At 36.0% G+C, this 23,352-nt stretch overlaps 1 long non-coding RNA gene across 1 annotated transcript; it reads right to left on the reverse strand.

Annotated features, from left to right (window-relative positions):
- Positions 1-2,106: 2,106 nt before the first annotated feature.
- LOC145736458 (uncharacterized) lies at positions 2,107-11,094 on the reverse strand. Its single transcript, XR_014179947.1, has 2 exons — positions 10,868-11,094; positions 2,107-4,540 (listed from the first exon to the last, which is right to left on the reverse strand). It is a non-coding gene; the product is annotated as an uncharacterized LOC145736458 (long non-coding RNA).
- Positions 11,095-23,352: the final 12,258 nt, after the last annotated feature.

Genomic DNA, 23,352 nt, shown 5'->3' on the forward strand with positions numbered 1-23,352 from the left:
TTTTAGTTTGAGAGAGACTGTGTAGATTTATGTTTGTTCTTTGTCTTTGGTCGGCAACTGGCATGAACGGTGTAAATAGTTATTACTCTCGTTAGTTTACCATTTTTTTTTGCATAATAAATATTACAGTCCACTAAATAAGCAAATGGTGGTTTTCATTCCGATTATCACTTGAGGAAAAGCCCCAAGAAATAATTTGTTCAGAGTCGATTTTTACTACAAGCATGCCTATTTTTCATATTCGATAACCTCTTTTCTTTCCCAATCTCCTGCTGACATGTTACCGCGTGACATTGTTGACAGACCTAAGGTGTTGACAAATCAACTAACGTTGCCAGCTTGTAATATTTTAGTGGACTGTAAAAATACTAGAAACTAAAATGCGACACATTGCTTATATCAATGTTAAAACAGTACTTGTTTATTCAACTTTGGTGACTGCACAGAAAGCATCACTACTCCAAACCCACCAAACCCTTAATATCCAATGATGTGTTTTAGAATTGTAATTTGGGGTTCATTTTTATTTCTTCTACAGGATTCCATCTTTAATAGAAATAATTCATGCAAGTACTCTATTATGGTTTTGTGTCGGTTGTGACAATTATGCTGTTTACCTACCTGATATCATCCCTTTTCTTCAGCGTATGCAGCATAGCGGTGGATACACTTTTCCTTTGCTTCTGTAGGTTTAATTTTATAACATTTATTTGCAAATCATAATAATTAATTAAATCTCTTTGGTGGAGGACTTTGAGAAAAACAATGACAAACGTAAACCATATTATATGTCCAGAAACCTGTTGAAAATTTTTAGCAAGAAGAATAAGGGTTTTGTTATATGAGTTATTATATAAGTTTATGAAAGAAAGTTTATATTTAGGGAGGATTATTCCGAAAAGAAGTTAGGAAAATTAGACTTGCTTTCGTAAACTGATATGTGTCAAAAACTTATTACTTTGCTTTCTCTAAAGCCGACGCAAGAATATTGACAGCGGCAGTTAATGACTAGTCTTTTGTCACTACCACTTATGCCTGCCGAAACGACATTCTCTTCGGATTCAGTAAGGTGCTGTGAATCTGTGCTGTTTTCCCTATGAATATTCTGCGTCTAGACATACTACTCCATGTGTTTCTAGCTCTACTTCTCATACAAGGCAATCTTGGATCCTTTTAGCTGTTGCGGTAAATATTATGTGAAATGATGAAGAATTCCTTTGTCAGTTAGTTTTTCTTCTTCTTCGGCTTCGTATTACATTGCGTTAAATTGTAAATTTTATATTGCATCGAGAGTAGCAATGATTACAGTACTAGAACAATAAATTTAGAATATCCACAAATCTTCCTTGTTATGCCCATAATCTGAATTTAGAGGTTTAATAACACTATGTATGAGTTAGTCAAAACATCTGATCAAAAACTGTAAAAACATTGTGACATTTTTCTTAAAATTTCTTCATTCGGTGCATGTGCGATCCACGACACGCGCAAGAATCTCCGGAGGGTCCACATTTTAAACGCCTCGATGCGATTCAGGATTCCAGCTTTGAGAGACCACGTTTCTGCGCCGTATAGTAAGATGGGCCATATGTAACAACACTTTACTACCCGTAGTCTAAGTGTTAGAGGCAGACTGCGAGCTAATAAGAAGTTTTTATGTTGGAAAAATGTTGTTTTTGCATAGTTCCTTCTAAGCTTAAGCGCGACTACAACCGGATAAAATAAGAACACCGAACAGGTGGAGGTTGGCAAGGATTAAATAAATTCATAAAACTTGCTGTAGAATGCCAATCAGTTGGAAAATAAATCGTAAGTTTGATAGATATGAATGGCTAATTGCTGGTCTTTGTTCACTCCCAATGTCAACTTCTGCACAGTTACTCAGTTCGCCATGCGAAGATTGACATTAAAAGGAATAGAAAATAAAGACACTTTTCCTAATACACATTACCCACATTAAATAAAAACTCTTCGGCCAAATACTGTGGAGCTGACAAAAGAATAAATTACGACCATAATAAATGTAACAAAACAGAAACAAGTAACTATTAATGTTATTAAGTACTGTCATAGAAAAGCAAAATAGCAAATAAAACTACACACAACTCACCTTTCCATCTTTAGTTTATTATTGAAATAAATAATTCCGTGCTATTAAATACATTTATTTATTTTTCATCAGATGCATTGAACAATTTTCAAGGCTTTAATACTCTTGGTAAAATCTTCTAGCATTCAAAGTTTTTTAGCAATAAATATTTTTGTCTCCCTGCTGTTTACTGTTTCATACATTTACTTAATACAAATAACGTAGCCACCAGTTGATTTGATAACTACAAATTCACTATCATACTTTAACGATAGTCTGACAGTTCTAATTAAGAAATTACCGACATGGTCAATTATTATCTTTATCCTTATTTACCCATTTTCATGTAATTTCTTTATTTGAATTCGCCATTAGATTTGTTTGAAACAATTTCTTAAACTGTCACCAACGTCAAAACTTTGACTAGTCAGTAGACAGTAACGAAATAACTGACGGTTACATTATTTGCAATAAAAATCTGTAAAATGATAAATAGCACGGAGACAGAAAAACATTCTGGTTCTAGTAATTTTTGAATCAACCGACTGAAGAACTTGCCATTTGCTAAAGACAGATATTTTGTTAATAAAAAGATGAGCCTTACTTACAGACAAGTCCAGAGCAAGATCCATTAAAATCCATTGAAACGTTCTCGAAATATTTCTGAAAATAGATTATTTTTTCAAGAAATCGGACCATCAATAGCAGTGGAACCAGGCCTTCCTAATGACAATTACGTCAAATCGTCATGTTTTGATCTAAAGAAGGTCACGGTACCTTATTGATCATAGGCTTAATGTACACTCTGTAGAATACCTAACTTTGAGAAATAATATTGTAGTACCTGATGCTCTTCCCGAATCTGCGAATCTGATCTGATCAGAAATACTGAATAAATAGTGTAAAGATTTGTGATAACTATTTATGCAATAAGTGATTTAAGTGAGTTTTGATACTGTTAATGATAAGGAATAGGTTATTTTTATTTTTCCTACACTTGAGTTTGAAATTTGTATTACTTTAATAGAGTAATTTTATCAATAGCATGACAATTTTATTTTTTGAATTGGTCTTAATCAAGAACATGAAAATTTTATAACGTAGCGGACATTGAAATCCGGCTAAAGGCGAAAAAAGTTTTTACTACACCATAAAATTTCTATTTTCTTGATTAATTTACGAACGGAAATTCTCACTTTATCATACATTATTATTCCAAAAAATATAAAATCGATTCAAGCCAGATTTTTGTATTATAAATAATTATGGCAGTTAAGTAAACAGGTTACATTTCGTATTTAATATAATCCACCATACAAATAATTGTTAATATACTAATAATATCTTGGCATACTATGTTTGTGTCTCCTGTAAAAATTGCCAAAAAATGCAAATATTTGTCAAATCGACGTCGACATTAAGAAGCGTTTACGAGCCAATCAAAACACAAACAAAAACATAGCTGGGTAAGGGTACTGTTCTGTGAGCTAATGGTGTACAAAAATGTATAAACAACTTAAATGTTTACTTAAAATAATTAGGAGAAAAGTTTTATTTTACATTAAAATTACTTTCCAATGGTGTGAACCCTATTCTGTCTATTTGATTACCCTAACATGATTAATTAAAGTAGAAATTTCCACAAAATATTTACAACATATTTTATATTTAAATGGCATTTTACCAATGTGATTTTCAACATGATTTGAAATAGAAACTTTCGCAAAACATTCTTTGACACATGACAATCTTTGCATTTAAATGGCTTTTTACAAGTGTGAATATAAGAATTTAAAGTAGAAACATACTCAAAGCATTTTCACAATGTTTACATTTAAAAGGCTTATAAATAATAAATTATAATCATTTTTATTTTAAAATGTGTGTTAAAGTCAGGTTGGGTATGAAAGCATTTATTACGGAACTTGCAATGATAATCATCTTTTTTTGAATAGTTTTCCAAGTCATGGTTGATATTATAATGATCTTTTTTGTCAGAGGTATGGGTGTTTGGTTTTTCGTTTTAATAACAGTTCGCACTTAGAATTGGTTCGAAAATGGAAGGGATTTCTGGGTGATTTTTTACATTAAAAGAAGACACATTTAAATCAGTTTGCATAACGTGAGTCTCACAATTTGCATCTGGTAATTGATGTGATGTGGCAATTTTTTAATGGAGCTCTTTTGAAAAACAAAAACAAACAGTCTGCGCATTTATACTCGGGTTCTGGTTTATAGAGGGTTCTAGGTTCATGCTGTGTCCAATGACATAGATCACAATTGCTAATTTGGATATTAAGTTGCCGACAGAAATACTTGTAGGATTGTTGATGTTGGTGACATTTGACCTCGCGACGATCCTTTCGCGGTTCTAGGCGCGTCAAACATTTGTATTAAGGCCGTTTTGCTTCATGATCCACATTTGGAAATTGTGTACACAGCAACTTATGCCTGAAATAAAAACTAGTTTACTTTCAATTCCCAATCAACTTAAATGTAATTTGTTAAAAGACAGAATACCTATGACTGTATGTATACTTATTAAAGTGTCTCGATATCTAAAATTTGATAAAGTCCCACAAGACCCTTTCTGACCTGTTTTTGCAGATATAGTAACCATATAGATATGGTAACCATAAGATCGGTGGCCACTCACATACATCTTCAGTTGTAAATAAACCTCAACTCTGTTATTAAACAAATTAATGCATTTCAGCCATGTAAACATGGATATAATAATTTTTAAGCTGGTGTTGAGCGGTTTTGCTTCAAGAAACACTGAATAAGAACAAATACACAAAAAAAATATCAGAAAAATATTAAGTAGAGTTGTATTCTGCTGGAAAAATGCCTGAATTAATGTAATCATTACATACCTTGGTTGTAAACTCTACTTTTCATAAAAACGTTTGAGGTAGGGTGGTTTTAACCAAGGTGTAAGCTCTACTCTAGTGCGTTGCAAAATACTAACCTGGCGCTATTTAGACCTGTTGGTAAACATAGAATTGTTGGCCGTTTCAAAAACACTAAATACTGTAGTTTTAATCAAGGTTTTTCAAGGAGTCAGCTTAAACCACACTTAAACTCACTTTCAAAACGATATTTGTTGCGTATGCGTCAAACTAAATATTACTAGTACGTACTGAATATATCATTACGGACCACACCTCAAGAAACTACCCACATTTGTATTCTATCTGGTCCAAGAACGACGCAACTTTTACACGTAGCTACGATAAACTAAATATTTGACATTTAGTGTCTGATCGAAAAAGCGGTGGGTAACAATGGAACTGTTTTTGTTGTCCTAACAACACTGATAAACATTAAGATTTTCACCGCGGTAAAAACCGGGAAATCATCGATGTGAACAATAGTTTATTCAAAAATAAATTGATCTGATTGAATGATAATGCCACGTTTCTACAAATGAGTGCATTTGTCACAGTAAAACTGAAACCCAAGAAACTATGAGGAAAATAGTGAATAATACTGATTACATGCGACGCACGGTGGTAAATCCGCTCTATATGGACATAAATGATTTTTTTTCTGGGCACTTTAACTGTGAGGGTCGGCTCTTTGTATATGTTTTTAAGTGGATATACACTTTATTAGAGATAAATCGGAGGGCAAATTTCCAGTTTGAATTTCGTTCCAATTGGTTAGTTAATTAACTGATTGTTACCTTGGAAGTTAAGTTACAGTGGAAACAACACTTTGTAAAAAACATGTTACTTCCTAGTTTCTTTAGAGACATATTAGTACATATTTGACATTTTGTATGGTTAACTTAAACTTTGTTTTGTTCGTTTGGCACCTACTTAATTATTAAAGAAAACTTTGCTTCAAGTTAATTACCACCTAGATCACCAGATTTGAGGCTTCTAGATCATTAACAAAGGGTAACTTAAAAAATAAGGTATATGCAACAAAACCGAAAAATTTTCATTATTTAAAAAGAAGAATCATGGATTAATACATCCTATAACACGCGAGATTTTACAAAACGTCTTCGAAAATTTTTATTTTAATTCAAGCACATTTTTAGCATTCAATCAAATAAAAAATTTATATTTACTTGAAAATGTAGTTTTTTTTAATAATTAATAGCTGCCAAACTATTCAAGTAAACCATTGTAGATTGTTCAGATCCATCTACAACACAACCATACAGCATGTTACATGAAATGTGACCAGAATGAGAGACCGAATCAGAAAATGTCATTGAAACATAGTAATTCCATAAGAAAAAACTTGACATCAATTCATTGCTAACTTGTGGCCCAGTAAATTCATTAATCACATCACGGTAAAACGTTTAAAATGCGTCAATTTTTATAAACGATGTTTTTCAATAAGTTGAATATACTATTTACATACAGTGTATGTTTATTTTTTTCGAGTTTGTCGTTTTCGTTTTTGTAATTAAACTACAAATTCCGACCATTTTAGACTAAGCGTCCCGATTTATCTGTATTCAAACGCAGTTTTACTTGATGTGGGATGAACTAATACTAAATGTTAAAAAAATTTATATGAAATCCTCCAAAAACTGATTATCTAACTAAACGCATTTTAGTCCTAATATGGTAAATTATCAAATATTGTCCCGTTCGCTAGTCGACAGTTTTTGCAATTTTTTAGCACACCTATTTAGTTAATTTTTTAAAATTACTTTGGAGATTTTTTAATGAAGTCAATGCCAACTAAGATAGAAACTACTTTATATCTTTTTTAACAAGAAAACTAAATTTTTTCTAACATGTTATACCAGGTGTCCAAGAGCACCCTGGACATAGGAGATTAACATGGGAAAACGGTTTTGATTTTTTTGCGCCTGTACGGTTGATTTGATTGAAAAATCGTATTAATGAAAGTTGTAGTACCTATCACGGACTAGTTTTGTGTATTTTTTTCGGATCTCTAACTTGAGCCCTTTCGTCGTAAAACACGAACAAAAATGAGAAAATTTAAACTTTTGGCCTGCACTGTATAGGCGGTTGTCGGGCAACGGGTAAACAGATCATTGTTGCTGGTACGGTTGCTAGACAACCGCTTATACAGTGCAGGTAAAAATTTAAAATTTTTGCATTTTTGTTCGTGTTTTACGACGAAAGGCGGCATGCACATACAGTAGTTACCACACGTGGTAAGTCTTTTATTTAAAACTTGCCTTGTAATATACGTTTCCAGTTCTTCAGCAAACCCGTTAATGAAAGATTAGTAAACAAAAAATATAAAAAAATAAAATAAATTTGTTTGTAAATTTCCTTTTTGTTTGCACAAAAACTGTCAACGTAGACAAGGTGTCCGATGACAAAAGACATTGATCAATATAAGAAAGACGATAAATAGAAGAGTTTTGTAAACTTGGCAACATAAAGTAAAGCCCAATCCAGTAAGCCCAAGTCCAATTCAATTAAAATATATTCTATGTTACAGCACTTCTTGTGGTGGCGGAAGTAAGTACTAACTTGCTTATTTTAAATAAAACATTCCGTTTATTGTTACACTTTTAAATGCTCCTGACGATTCTAAGTATGTTTCATGTATCATATCCTATATCTATATTCAATTATTTTCGATATAATTCCGCGCAATTAATTTTCTTTAATTAATTTTGCAATTAGTTTTCCTTACCAATTTTCCTCGTCCTCGTGAAATTATGTAAAAAATTATCTGTAATTTTACGTCGTCATCGAATCATTATATTACCACGGTACAATTCTCTTATTATATGTGTTTATCAAAACATACTTCAACCTTATAAAAATTCATAAACCTTATTTTATTTTTGATTTTGACTTGTTTGTATAAAGCCTCCACATACTTTATATTTTATTTTATTTTATATAGGTAGGGTGGTCCAAATTAATTATCGGATAATTCAAGGTTAGAAAGTGCAGATAAAATAGACTCCAAAGTGTCATAAAAATAGTTGGCACATCTGATATTCCATAATTTCTGCTTGAGGATGCTTGTCTGGATATTTCTTTTCATTTTGCATTTTGCATTGACCAGTCCATATTATTAATTAAAAATTTAAAGAATTTGTAAATAATCATTTTAAAATAGTAGCACTTTAAAATACAAGCATCCCAAATACGAGTTTTTGTGGTTAGGTAATTAAAATGGCAAAACTATTTTTTGAGGCATATATTGAGCCACACTTCTCAACCATAGTGACACTTTGGTGTTTATTTTTTACTCTCCACCCTTTAAGTATCGTACAATTAATTTGGATTACCCTGTATTAATTTTTTAATGTAAAATTTACTTACTTTTTTTCTTTTACTTTTTATTTTATTACTACTAATGTTACAGAAAAAAAACCAGACATAAATACTGCTCGCGCTTTTAAATTAACCACATATTTTTTTATTCTAGCATGTTTTCCATAATTACACTAGTCCTTTAGGACGAGTGAAATTTGCAAAGATGCAACTAAGCCACCAAAAAAATTATTGGTAATTGAAATCTCTCGTGGTAATCCTGATAATTTCAGATTAATAAAAAAAAGTTAAATTTTAAACCGTCAAGGCCCTGTATATCCCAGTCTATCAACATTCGGATTAGGCGTGTTTGCGTGAATCGCAACACATCATTTCACTTTTTACTCTTTAAATGATTGTGTTGCACAAAAAATTGTTTTTCAGCTTAAAACACAAAAAATATTTTGTATGCAATTCTTCAAATTGTATCATATAATCTAGAGACATCGGGTGACTTAGCAGGCCACGAAAAAAGGTCGTCTTTTTAAATGCTATATCTATATTTTTATTTGATAAAAAAATTATATCAAATTTAAAGCGGGAGTCATTAGTAGGTATTGCCAAAAATTGTATAATAAACATACAGGAAACATTAAAAAATAGTTACTTTTTTCTGCAAACTACTGCAACTGATAATATAAAATATAGTAAAAAAATATTTAAAAATATTATATTGTATGAAGTCACACTTTTTTAAGTGTCACCCTGTTACACTTATATATTTCGGAAATAGCCCTTTCGGTTTAATGTAGGTCTCCGTTGACACGAAATTTTTAATTCTACGGTTTTCCAGATATCTTGCTATCTTAAGTTAAAAAGACCACCCTGTACAGGGGTTATCAGATTTTAATACGCAAACTTAAACCGCGTATTCTACGTCTAGAAATAACTATAGTTTGCTATATAAAGTATGTTCCAAAAATGCTTCGTTAAAGAAATACAGTGTGGAAGTTTTAATTTTCCTGTAGTTTTAGCCCCCCAAATGGTTTTCTAGTGAGCCAATAATGTTTTTCCTAAAAATTCAAATTCCTGATTAGATTCAGAAACTTTTTTTCTGTCATTTATTGCTTCCGTATCTGTAACCGTTCTCAAGCAGATTTTTAAAAATTTTTATTTTCATAAAAAAACATCTGAATTTTATAATGCAAATTGGAAGAGAGTTTGGGGTGGTTTTTCTGATAAATTTGTAAGTAACTTGTAACTGCGACAGGAACGGAAAAAATTAAAGAGGAAAAAAAGTTTCTAAACTATATGTTTGTGGAAGAAAATAGGTGACCCAAACACCAAAAAAAGAGCACTCTGTAGAGTTTTGCAAAATTTTGGCTTATCGAATGATGCATGACATGATACATATAGTCCAAATTTGAGCTAAATGTCTCAAAAACTGTAAGCAATAAAACTACAAAAAATAAAACTTTAACACCCTGTATTTCTTTAACAAAGCATCTTTGAATAAAGTTTATTTAGCAAACTGTAGTTATTTCTAGACTAGAATACGCGGTTTAAGTTCGCGTCTTAAAACCTAAAACATCCTGTATAAGTTTAAGAATGTATATTATATTATATAGACGCCTAAAACGCGGTTAGTAAGATAAGCTTTAAATCTAAACCTGTAAAATATGTGTACTTAACATGTTTCGTTTTATTACCGGTGTCAACATTTCTTAAGTAGTATAAATTGTTAGGTTAGAAAAATGAAATACAGTGCATATAGACTGTTCACGATCTTTTTGGATATCTATCCTATACATGGAATTTTCTCTGTATCATGAAACGACAACAATTTTTTAAAAGCCGAGAAAGATTTTTTGGTATAATATTCAGAGGGACACTGAAAGTTGTCACATTTAAGAAAACAATTATCATTATTTGGCTGATGTACAAAACCAACAGTTTCAAGAATAATAATTGTAGTACGAATTAATTAATAAGTAATAGACGTCTATCATTAAAACTCCAATGCTTACTGTCCTTGAAATAACTAATTTAACAAAATAAAACAAATTATTTATTATATACTAATTTATGAATCTTGTTTAACTTTAAGAAGAAGACACTTGCATTATCGAACATCTCATTATTAGTGGGCAACGCGGCAATGAAATTGAAAGAAATATTTTCCTATAACTTTAAATAAAAATCATTGTCAAAAATATACAGAGAGCAAAACTTCAAAATTCCATGCATAGAGTAGATTTAAGGTCGTGAACAGCCTATAAGTAGTATAATAATAAAGGCTATTTCGTTAAAAACAGCAGAAAAAAAAATAAAGCTTTGAATTTTTTTTACCAATTTTATAAATCATTATGTTTTCTTGGTTTTTGGTCAACTTTTCAGGCCAATTCACAATGAAACAGCATTCAAGTCAAAATTTTTTCTTTAATGTGAACGTTTCGGAGTTTATTTAAATCCTTCTTCAACACAAGATTACGGGTGAATAATAGCTAGACGGTTGTACATTTCAATAAAAAAACAATAAAAAGCTTTTTATAAATAGACTTACCTATCGATAAAAAGCAGCCCACACACACACACACAAAAGTGACAACCAAATTTCGACCATGTAGGAGCTAAGTATGACATCATATTAATTTTAATTATTTTTAAATAATTTATTTTGAGGGGTTATATTTTAAATATTTTGGCCATATTGTCAGTAGCCTTGAAAATAAGCAGGCCCAAACTGAGCAGTCTATTTGTTGGAACCAAAATTTGTTTATATTAACAACATTCCTGAAATAAAACCTGAAACGCTCTGTCTACCCCTCCACATTGGCGTCAATTAATTATACCAGAATACATTTTACATACAGGGTGGCGCAAAAGTCCCATATTGTTGTTATTTCTGGTTTTTCTAAAAAACATCGTTATATTAAATTTAATCAGGATCATTTGGTCTACAGCATAAAAATACTATACGGGGGGTTGAGTAAGTGCGGGGCAAACAAATTTTTGTTTTTTAAATAAAACACCCCCTATATTTTTGCATATTGGTACTCCATGTAAAATTCTGAATCTGAATCAGTTTTCAGCTCTCCATAAACTGGTGGCGTTATTAAACAAAATAATCGAATTAAGGGCAAATCATTAGAATTTGTTATCGGCAATAATTGCATTATTACTTGTAATAAAGTGATCAAAATCGGCCGAAGGGGAGTCAAACATGTAAGTAAAGGCTTAAATAGGCTTATAAAATGTTGCGTCATACAAGGTGTTTTGTACATAAAGCTAAAGTTAAGAAATTTCTAAGTGTGTTTAATCGATTTTTTCAAATAGAACACCCTGTATCTAAGCATTAGAAAAAAGGCTATCGACCACTTGGTCTTTCCGCCTATGTTTACAGTGGGACTTTTTTGTAGTTATAGGTTATAGTACACATGTTAACTTATTTCTAATTATTTACAAAAAAAAAGTAGTCCTAGTTAAAGTGCTCTAGTAGGGTCTTGTTTGTCTTGTTATGCACAGTGGATTTATTATTGTCTAGTTGTTTGGATTATTTTTCCATTTGTTTTGTAGTTGTATAAGTCTGTTATTTTGGTCCTGTTTGTACGTTCGTACAGGAGTTGGTTGTATGGGTTGGGTAGTGGGTTTTCTGGGTGTCTTATTTTGGTTATTAGTCTTAGAGCAGTCTGTTCCGTAGTCTGAGTATATCTTTTAGTTTTTTCAGTAGCGTTTGCTCTAAGTGTCCGTAGTCTAGAACTGGTCTACAGATCGATTTGTATATTTGTATGCCTGTTTTCGTGCTGATAACTTTGTTTTGTATGTCAATGATCTAAAGTGTTTTGTCCGTTTAATAGTTTCAGTTCTTGCATTTTTTAAGTGTTTTGTAAATTTTAGTTTTTGGTCCAGTATTAGTAGTATTTAAGTAGTAGTATTAAAGTATTTTACGTCATGTTTTTTGTTCAGTTATGTGGCCGTCCGCGGTTATGTTTGGGGAGTCGTCTTTGATCTTATGATTTGGTAGTAAAAGTTGGTTTTTAGTTGGGGGTCAGTCTCCATCTGTAGAACCATGTCATAGTATCGTAAGTAAGTGATTGTAGTTTTGACACTGCTTTTGACGTAGTTTTGTCGTGTACTATAAGTGCAGTGTCGTCTGCGTATTGTAATATGTATGTGGTTTTGTCAAATTGATTTTTGTCCTGCTTGTTGAGATTGTATATGTCGTGGCAGTGTAGGTTGTAAAGTAAAGGTGAGAGGGGTGATTCTTGGGGTAGTCCTTGTTCAGGACTGAAAGGAAAGGAATGTGTGTTGTCTATTCGGACGTGCAGTTGTCTATTTACTAGTAAATTTCTGATTGTGTTAAGTAAGTATTTTGGTGTATCAAGTTTATGTAATTTGTAAAGTAGTTCTTTGTGCCAGACACTGTCAAAAGCTTTGTTAATGTTCATGAACGAACAAGCTGTTTTGTTGCCGTTGAGGTGCGTTGTGTGTATGTTGTGAGTTAAGATAAAAGGTGGATGTATAGTCGAGTGTTTTGGTTTAAAGCCAAACTGGTATAGTGGAATGTGCTGTCCAATCTGTTCTTGAAGTCGGTTTTTTATGATGAGTTCGAGTAATTTGCTTAGTACTGGAAGTAGTGTAATAGGTCTGTAATTTTGAGTTTGTATGTTATCGAGTCCATTTTTTTGGAATGGGTATTATTATGCCCGTTTTCCATGCATCCGGAATTATGTTGTGTCGAATGCAGTTGTTAAGTAAGTCTAGTATAAGTAAGTTTGTGAGTTTCGGGGGTTAAGTTTTTCAGCAATTTGCTTTTAGTTTTATCCTTGCCTGGTGCGGTGTTCTTTAAGTTAGTTAGTGCTTCATCGTATTCAACGTTAGAGATTAAGGGAAAAGTATTGTCTGTTTGGTTGTCAAAGGAGTTGTTGTACCAATCATTTACTGAGGTCCAGTTTTGGACGTCAAAGTTAGAGTTAGTAGATGTCTGGAAAGCCTTCTGAAAGTGCCTGGCAAATGCGTTAGCTTTGTCTTGGTCTGAGTATTGTTCGGTGCCATTTTCGTTTATTGTTCCAAGCGGATTGGTTTTTTTGTATCGTGATAGTTTTTTAATTTTTTGCCAGTATGTTTTTCCGTTGTCATGTTCGATTTCTTGGCATGCTTGCAGCCATTTGTCTTGTTTGTATTGGTCTATTAAAGTCTCGACGTTTCTGTTGAGTTCGTTAAGTTTTCTTTTTAAATCATTGTCTTGTGTGTGCGTGTATAGTCTGTGTTCTCTTTTTCGTTTGAATAGTCTCAGTATACATTTTTGCAGGGTATGTTGGTAGAAAGTGTTTTTTACCCGTGGAGAAAACTTTTCTACTGCCAATGTCAATTGAAGGGTGCACGGGAAAAACAAGCTAAGTCAATTTTTAGCCAAATTGAGAAAACAGCTTCACCGGATAGACAATAGCAATGCTATATAGGGTCCAAACTTAGTCAGAAGAAAAACGAGCTACGTCGTCTAATAGAATATATTTTAGGATAGGCGTACACGGGAATGACCTACTTACCTTTCAATCTTTTTAGTAACTAATTAGTTTAATAATTTTTTATCAATAAAAAACAAACAAGTTTTCAACTAATTATTTTTTGACATAAATTTTAATTTATGAATTACCTTGTTTGCTACTTAAGTTTGACGAATTTAATATTTATAATATAAATCTGGTGAAAAACAGGCTAAGTCAAGACAAGAGTTATTTTTGTGTCTTTTTCAACAACAACCTTATAATTATTATATTAAATAAAAAAGCATGCTGCTTTATATATAAAAAAATATTTATGTTTCTAATGCGTATAGGTGACCAGTTAACAACGATTTTAGAGATAAAACTGCTGTACTCAAAAACTTCAAAATTTGACTTAGCTTGTTTTTCCCGTGCACCCTTTAATTGTTCTTGTAAGTTTTCTATGGAAGGTATGAAAAAAAAATAATAAAAAATATTGTAATTATTATAAAAAAATAAGTGAAAGTTGTACTTAGACATATGTTATATTATTTAATATTTTTACCATACAAGGTTTATTAATGACAAACTCTTTCCGACTTATCAATTTAAATAATTTTTCTTCAAAAGTAACGTAAATTAATTTAATTTTTTTCAAATTTTTGAATGTAACCCTGTGTGTTTAGTTCTCCTAAAGTGTTTGAAATTTTAATTTTGATCAATTATTGTTAAGTGATCATTACTTATTTCCTTTAGTTTTGGCTTACTTAGTGCAATATTGCAAAATAAAACATGCTGGGGTGTCTATTGATGAAAAAAATTTAATTTATTAAAACACTGAACTGACAGCTAAATCGATAATAAATTTGATATTTAAATGCTGTCAGTGAGTTTCACGGCACTCTAGAAATTTTAAGCTACTTATTCTTACGCGTTTTTAGATGATAATTCAGAAAAATTAAAATAGCGCCAAAACAAGCGAAGATAGGTATAAGGATATCATAATGAAAGTTGAAGAGAATTGACAGGAGAATAAAATGCGACCCTTAAATACAGGGCGTTCCATTTAAAAAATCGATTTAACTAATTTTGAAATTTTCTAACTTTCGGGGCCAAATTGGACGCATTTAAATGGGAAGTGCTCTTATTAATAGAAATAGACGAAAACTTTATTTTAGACACGGTTTTTAAGCTACGCACATAAAAATTGTTTTTTTTTTTAATGGAACACCCTGTATATTGTCACGTTAAGGGTTGGTTGAGGGGGAAGAACACACAGGATTCCACAAGTAACCCACTTTATTTAAGTAGTTGTGCCTTATTGTCTAGATAGTTATCTTACCCCCAGATGGCCAAGATGGCTGGGAGCATGATGTGAAACTGGCTAGGCTGAAGATACACGGAGGGCAGCGCTTTAGCGGTGGTGAATGAACCGTAGACTTAGGTCCGAGGGCATTCACCGAGCCGGCAAAGACGTGAAGAACCTAACAAAGGGAGGTAAGTTGGAACGGCAACTTAAGCTGCGCGCCCACACTATTTCCTTTGCTAGGGCTGATCTAGGGTGTGGCACTTGGTCACCTACTGCTCCACGTTAAGTTCCACAATAGGCATACCCAGACTAACCCAGAGATCAGTGATCTGTACGTGCTTTTGGTACAGTATTTATACTCACATCATGACCCCAATTCGCCAATCTTGCTGACACAAACATTGTACTGGGGGAGACTGGGGCAACTTAAGGTAACGGTACCTAGTGTAATTTCTATGTTACATGCCCCTCCCCTAGAAAGTGTTCACTCCGGACACTAAAATACCCTAATTGTACAAGTCTAAAATCGCTTACATACTATCAGGTGGGTTTATGTGGTGGAACGAATCCTTTATTTATCCAAAGTCTTATAATTTTAACCACTAATTACGCTAAGCGCCCGAGGGCTCGTCTGAACGTTCCAGCATTCTTGGCCGTTACTCAGTTCACGGATACCAAGGCTACCAGTTCCCAGGACGTACTGGTGCTGCCGTCTATTGGTGCACACTGTGATTTTCTTTTTTTTTTTTTTTTTGGCAGGTGGTTTGTCTCGGTCCGGTGCTTGTGTTGTGTGTTAGGTGGCGTTGCTTTCGTGTGGCCCGGTATCATGCAAAAAGATATGTTTATATATTTTTTTCTTAAAACTATGTTATGTGTTCATTAACGATAATTATGTTCTACTACCTTACTAATTTCCCTTACTCTGAATTGTCTACCCCTTTTTTTTTGTACTACTACTACTGCTACGAGGATTTGGGCGCCCTGTGTTCCTCATCATCCCCCTCTTCTTCTGATATGTCTCCCAATGTCCATTCGTCATCGAATGGTAGTATTCTGCCTATGTGTACCACATCAGTTTTTCTGCCTCCCTCTTGCTTTACCTCGTAATTTACCTCGCTTATTTTTTTTGTAACTCTATATGGCCCAAACCACCTTAACAACAATTCCTCGCTCTTGCCCACTTTTCTTATTGGTATGAATATTTTTACTCTGTCCCCAACTTCATACTCCCCTTCTCTATGTTTAGCGTCGTAGAGCTCCTTATCTTTCCCTTGTTTTTTCTGTATGTTGTCTACGGCCAATGCCCTTAGTATCAACGCTTTTTCCCTTAGCTCTTTGGCATTCGTGCTCGTTTCTTTATCCAAGAGTGCTGCATCCAACGGCAGAGTCGGGCTTCGTGCAAATATTAATTCAAAGGGCGTGAATTGTGTTGTCTCCTGTTTCGCCGTGTTGTACGCGAAGGTGACGAAGGGCAGGTACGAACACCAGTCCGTTTGTTCCGTGTTACAATACAGAGACAGCATGTCGGCTAGTGTTTTGTTTAGCCTTTCCGTCAATCCATTGCACGAAGGGTGGTATGCTGTGGTGAAGGTGCTTTGGACGCCCATTATTTGTTGAAGCTCTTGCACTATCTCTGACTGGAACACCTTTCCCCTGTCGCTCAGAATAGTACGGGGTACACCGTGTATTAAGAGCACTTTTTCTAGCAAGAATTTTGCTACTGGCCCTGCCTTGCCGTTAGGTAGGGCCGCTGTTATCGCGTATCTCGTTGCATAGTCTGTTACCACCACAATGGTTGTTTTTCCCAGACTGCTTTTCCGAAAAGGACCCAATAGGTCTATCCCCAGCTGATCGAACACTTGTCCCACTTGAATAGGCTGGAGTAGCCCCAGGGGTTTCCTGTTTGAGGGCCCTTTTCTTGCTTGACAATCCCTGCATCCTCGGATGTACTTATGCACGTCCTTCACCATGTTGTCCCAGTAGAACTTTGGGCTTAGTCTACTCAGGGTTTTGGTCATGCCCATGTGTCCACTTGTGGGTGCGTTGTGGGCTTCCCATAGCACTTCCTCTCTTAGTGCCCGTGGTATTACGAGCGCATATTCTAAGCCGTCTTTATCTGTGGTGGGTTTGTATAATATGTTGTCCCTTAACCTGAAATTCTTCGCCTTCCGTCGTGTTATTGCGTCGCAGGTACTGTTATCAGGGTCTACAATTGCTTCTTTTAAATCCCTTAGACCCTTGTCTCTGTTTTGAAGTTCGTCTATCTTTACTGTCGAGATGGTGAAGGTGGGTACGTCATCTAACTCCTCGATTTCCATGTTATCTATATGTAGAGCGGGGTTGCGCGATAGGCAGTCTGCGTCTTGATGCTTGCTGCCTTTCTTGTATACCACCGAGTAGTCGAACTCGGCTAGTTTTAGTGCCCACCGTGCTAACCGCCTGGAGTGGTCTTTTATGTTATGTATCCAACAGAGTGCATGGTGGTCGGTGACTATTACCACCGGTCTTCCGTAAATGAGATGTCTCAAGTACGTCATCCCCCATACAGCGGCCAGCAGTTCTAGTTCACTTATAGAGTAGTTTCTCTCAGCTTTAGATAGTGACCTGCTTATGTATGCTATGGGGTGGTTTTGCTTGTCATCTCATTCCTGCAATAGTATCGCCCCAATGCCCTCTGTACATGCGTCTGTGTGGAGTGTGCACCCGATGTTAGGGTTGTAGTGTTTCAACACCGGGGCTATTATCAGCCGTTCTTTCAGTTCCTGAAATGCCTTTTCTTGTTCTGTGCCCCAATGAAATTTGTTTTTCTTTGTGGCCTCATGCAGGGGCCGTGCCAACACTGAATAATTTTTTATGAATTTCCTGTAAAAATTGCACAAGCCCAGGAAACTTTGGAGCTCTTTAGTTTTTTTTGGTGTCGGGAATTCTTTAATCCCAGTTAACTTCCCTTCTTCGGGGTATATGCCTTCCCCGCTTACCGTATAGCCCAGTATTCTTACTTGCTCCTGCAGGTACTCGCATTTGCTAGGTTTTAGCGTGAGGTTAGCATTTCTCATCCGCGTGAATACTTTTTCCAGTTTTTCGATGTGATCATCTAGGTTTTCGGAGAATATTATTATATCGTCTAGATATATCAGGATTTCCCTCCACTTAAGATCTCCAAAAACTTTATCCGCTAGCTGCTGGAAGGTGGCTGGGGCATTGCAGAGTCCGAAGCTTAACACATTGAACTCGTAGGAGCCATGGCCTTGTGCCGTGAAAGCCGTGTATTGCTTAGAGGTTTCCTCGATCGGAATCTGCCAATAACCTGAGAACATGTCCAGTGTCGTGAAATATCTGGCATTCCCCAGATAGGTCAATATATCATCTATCTGCGGTAGGGGGTAGCAGGATTTTTTCGTCACCGAGTTGATGGTTCTCTTGTAATCTATACAGAATCTGGTGGACCCGTCTTTTTTCTTAACTAGGACTACGGGGCTTGCCCAGGGGGAATGGCAGGGTCTTATTACCCCACAGTCTAACATCTCCTGTATCTGGGTGTCTATTATCTCCCTTTCGTTCTGTGAGACCTTGTACGGGCGGCATTTTACCGGCTTGTCCTCAGTTACCTCTATCTTGTGTTCGATAAGGTCTGTTTTTCCCATGAATTTCGGTGATTTGCAGAACACATCCTCGTAACTCGACAACAGTTTTTTTAATTTTTCTTTAAAGCGTCCTTCTGGTATGTGTTCTAGCTTATGATCCTCTGGGTTCACCCTTTCATCGTTTGATTGACGGACCGAGAATACCTGACTTGATGCCGCTTCTTTTTCAATTTTTGCTATGGTGGTGCCTTTATACACTACCCTTGGCGTTGGGCCGACGTTTTTGAGCTCTATCGTGGGGCTCTCTCTGTCTTGCCCGTAGTTAACCAGCAGGTGGTTCCTGATCAACCAGTTTTCATTAGGTACCACGTGTGTTCCCTCTGTTAGGGTATTCTGCGGTCCTATTGTTATCGTTCTTGATTCGCCAGGCATGATGACCACATCTTCCGCAGCCCTCAATTTAGTTTGCTCTGGCGGGATTTCCTCAAAGTAGTTAGGTAGGACTTCCCATCCTGTTTTTGCTTTGCTGGCGCGTGTTTTCCTTTTTCCTTTTCCTTTCGATATCCAGATTTTTATGTTAGTGCCTCTAAACGCGTCTGTCAGTATTTCCTTGCTGGTTAGCCAGCTTGTGGGATCGTCTCGTTGGCTTAATCTTGGTAAGGCGATGCTCCTAATCTTGTGTTGATTTGCCCATTGTTTCAGTGCCGTGCAGCATCTTCTGAAAGGTTCGATGGCGACTGAATGGGCGTTTTCCTCTTTGGCCGTCATCTGAACTATCTGTCGGCCGTTTTTTGAGAAAAAATCTAGTTCTCCCAGGTGGGAGTCATTTATCTTTTCTACCCCTGCGTGGCTTCTGATGACTCGAGCAATACCCCCGTCGTTGCAGGGTGTCGTGGACACCGTGAATGCCCATGCCGTGTTCTTGGGGAAGGAGAAAATCGATCTGGGCACTTCGTGTATGCTAGGCTCTGGTAACCGAGAATTTGCTTGCTTTTTCCCCTTTTTTCCTCCTTTTGCTTGGTGGGTTGCATTGCTTGGGTTATTATTTTTTTGTTTTGCGGGTGTAAACGTGGGTCTTGTTTGCTTGTGCTTTTTGCTTGATGGCTGAAACTTATGGTCAACCCTTCTTCGAGGGTTAACGTTTTCTTTGCCATGTCGATTGTCGCTTTTGTATCCACCAAAAATTCCATTCCCAAGATGACTGGTTGGGGTGGGTTTCTTAGTATAGTAGCTCGTATGTCCCATTTTCCTACGTAGCTCCCTACTATCTCTAGTGATGTTTTCGTTTCCCCCAGGCTGGGGATTTTCTGGCCCCCTGCCGTGAGCAGGAGGGTGGAGTGTCTTGTGCTTCTTTGCTTGTTTTCTATTAGGCGATCGTTTACTATGTTCAGCTCCGCCCCTGTGTCTATTATTGCTGGTATAAAGAATCCTTTAAAATAACGTTGATTGTCAATACTTTATTGCGCGTTGGCCCCCAAGTGGAGAGGGTGACGGGACGCAATTTTGCCACCCTTCGAAGTTTGGGTGATGCGGTCTGCTTCTGCAGACTGTGGCAAAGTGCCCAATTTTTCCGCAGCTATAGCATGCTGGCCTATTGTCTCGTGCCCTCGTGCTAGGGTAACGCCTTTGAGGCGGGGGTGTGCGCCTTGTGTCGTATTCTCTCCTGGGCGGTGGCGGGGTCCTTTCGCCTGCATAAGGGCGGTGGTTTTCGTACCGTGCCGGTTCTCTGAAGCCCGAGTGATCGTATGCTTGGCGCTGCGGCCGGAATGTTGGTGTAGCGGGCCGTGGGGGTGGTTCTGTAGGGGCGTTATCTATCGTGATGCATAGCAATTTAATTTCTTTTAATGATCTAGGTGGCTGATTGGGAAAATGCGTGAGCCAGTAGTACTTAGCCTTTGTTTCGGTCGTCAAACCGTTTTGAAAAATCTCTTGGAATTCCCCGAAATCGACTTCCCGCTTGTATTCTTCATAAAGGACCCTTAGATCGTAGAAATAGTTCTTCGTGGGTTCTAAGGGACCCTGCGTTCTTTCTCACCTTCGCAAGTAGTCGTAGGCTACTGTTATCGTCGCAGAATTCATTTTTGAAGGCCTGACATATGAGGGACCAATTACTGTCAGGGTGGCCTTCCTTGTATTCTGTGTACCATATATTTGCAGCCCCCTGCAAGAAGGAGTGAAAGTATAGAATTTTTAGGCCATCATTCCAATTGTTGGCCACGGCCATTCGGTCGTATGTCGCTATGAATGATTGCGCTGAATCTGTGCAAGGGTTGTATGTCGGGGGGCTGATGAATTGTGGCAAAGCGGGCGTTTTTTCTCCTGTTTCCACTGTGGAGATTGTGATGTTTGCCATTGTTCCGGTGTGCGCTTCTAATTCCTTGATTATCCTTTGGGGGTGTGTCTGTTCACGTATCGTTACGTTCTCTTCGTTTTCTGATTCTTCGTTTTCGCTTTGTCTTTCGTCTCTTTTTTCTGTTATTGTTGCGTCTTTTTGACGTACCAAGGTCAGGGTGATATATCTCGGTGTTCCTTCTGTATCCTGACTCCGTATGTCCCCTACACTTGAGCTTCTGTGCCTTGGTGCAAATGGGCACCAAGTGGGTCTTTGCGGATCTCAAATTGTACCCTTTATTCATTCCTTTTTCCTGCGCCGTTAACTGCGTCTGCGAGGGCGTGTCCACTAATGTGGGGATTAGCAGACGGGGATGAAACGAGGCGCCTCCACCATGTCACGTTAAGGGTTGGTTGAGGGGGAAGAACACACAGGATTCCACAAGTAACCCACTTTATTTAAGTAGTTGTGCCTTATTGTCTAGATAGTTATCTTACCCCCAGATGGCCAAGATGGCTGGGAGCATGATGTGAAACTGGCTAGGCTGAAGATACACGGAGGGCAGCGCTTTAGCGGTGGTGAATGAACCGTAGACTTAGGTCCGAGGGCATTCACCGAGCCGGCAAAGACGTGAAGAACCTAACAAAGGGAGGTAAGTTGGAACGGCAACTTAAGCTGCGCGCCCACACTATTTCCTTTGCTAGGGCTGATCTAGGGTGTGGCACTTGGTCACCTACTGCTCCACGTTAAGTTCCACAATAGGCATACCCAGACTAACCCTGAGATCAGTGATCTGTACGTGCTTTTGGTACAGTATTTATACTCACATCATGACCCCAATTCGCCAATCTTGCTGACAAAAACATTGTACTGGGGGAGACTGGGGCAACTTAAGGTAACGGTACCTAGTGTAATTTCTATGTTACAATATTATTTCATTTTTGAAAAGATCTTAAAATTACCATTCTTGATATTTAAAATTTATTTCTTTCTAACGATTTTTGTATGCCTATCTCAAAAACCGTGTATAATAGAAAAAAACTATTTACACTACTGAATTCTACGCGAAAAGTTGGTGTAGAAATATATTTTAGAAATAAAAATCAGTGCACCTGGAAGTTTTGAAGAAAAGTACGAATTCTGAGAAGCACCCTATATCTGTCAAACGGTAACAGATATTAACCAACGGTTTTCGTCATTAAGTTTTGTATCAAATTTCAGCTTCAGACACCGACATCAGTTTTTGTCTATCTCTATTAATAAGAGCACTTTACAGTTAAATACGTCGAATTTGGCCCACTGTACAAAACACCTTGTATGACGCAATGTTTTCTAAGCCTATTTGAGCTTTACTTACATTTTCGACTTCCCTTAGGCTAATTTTGATTACTATACAGTGCGTTTTTTTTAACACGCAACATAGGATTTTACGTGTTACATTTTTAACCCCATGTTAGACCATGTTATTTTCGAACTACAGGTCTAAAACTTGACGGGTGTATCTTTAGTACCCTGAAGCTTAAGTAAGTTTACCAATTCGGTCTAAAAAGTGAATAAAAACTCTCAAAAAATCATCTTTTTTCGAAAAGATTTTATCTTTCCATACTGCCTGTATGTATGGTAGGTGCTTGTTGTTTTTGATACTTGCAGGGCAGGTACCAGGTAAAATTTGGTGTAGAAAGTAAAACAGGGTGGTCAAAATGCGAATATTAACTTTATATGAAGAATTAAGTACAGAAGTATTTTTTTAAATAAATTGTTCAAAGTGACCTCCGTTTGAAACCAAACAGTATCCCAAACGATCGTTACATGCCTTTTTGACGTTATAAATAAATATGTCACTCTACCTGCTACCTGCCCTGCCAGTATCAAAAACAACAAGTACCTACCATGCATACAGGGAGCATGGAAAGATAAAATCTTTTCGAAAAAAGATGATTTTTCGTTAGTTTTTAAACACTTTTTAGACCGAATTGGTAAACTTACTTAACCTTCAGGGTACTAAACACACACCTGTCAAGTTTTACACTTGTAGTTCCAAAACAACATGGTTTAACATGGGCTTAAAAATTTAACACGTAAAATCCTATGTTGCGCGTTAAAAAAAAAGCACTGTATTACAAGTCATTAGACAATTAATGCAGATAAAGATAAAGATTTATGTTTTACCCCTAATTTGATAATTTTGTTAAATAAGTTAGCAAAATCTGAAAACTGATTCAGATGCAGAATTTTACAAGGAATCCAAATATGCAAAAATATACGGGGTGTTTTATTTAAAAAACAAAAAACATTTTTGCCCCGCCCTTACGCAACATCCTGTATAGTCGAAAGTAT

The sequence above is a fragment of the Ips typographus genome, linkage group LG12 (genome assembly GCF_016097725.1).
Source record: "Ips typographus isolate SLU linkage group LG12, UJ_Ityp_2.0, whole genome shotgun sequence".
Taxonomy (NCBI): Eukaryota; Metazoa; Arthropoda; class Insecta; order Coleoptera; family Curculionidae; genus Ips; species Ips typographus.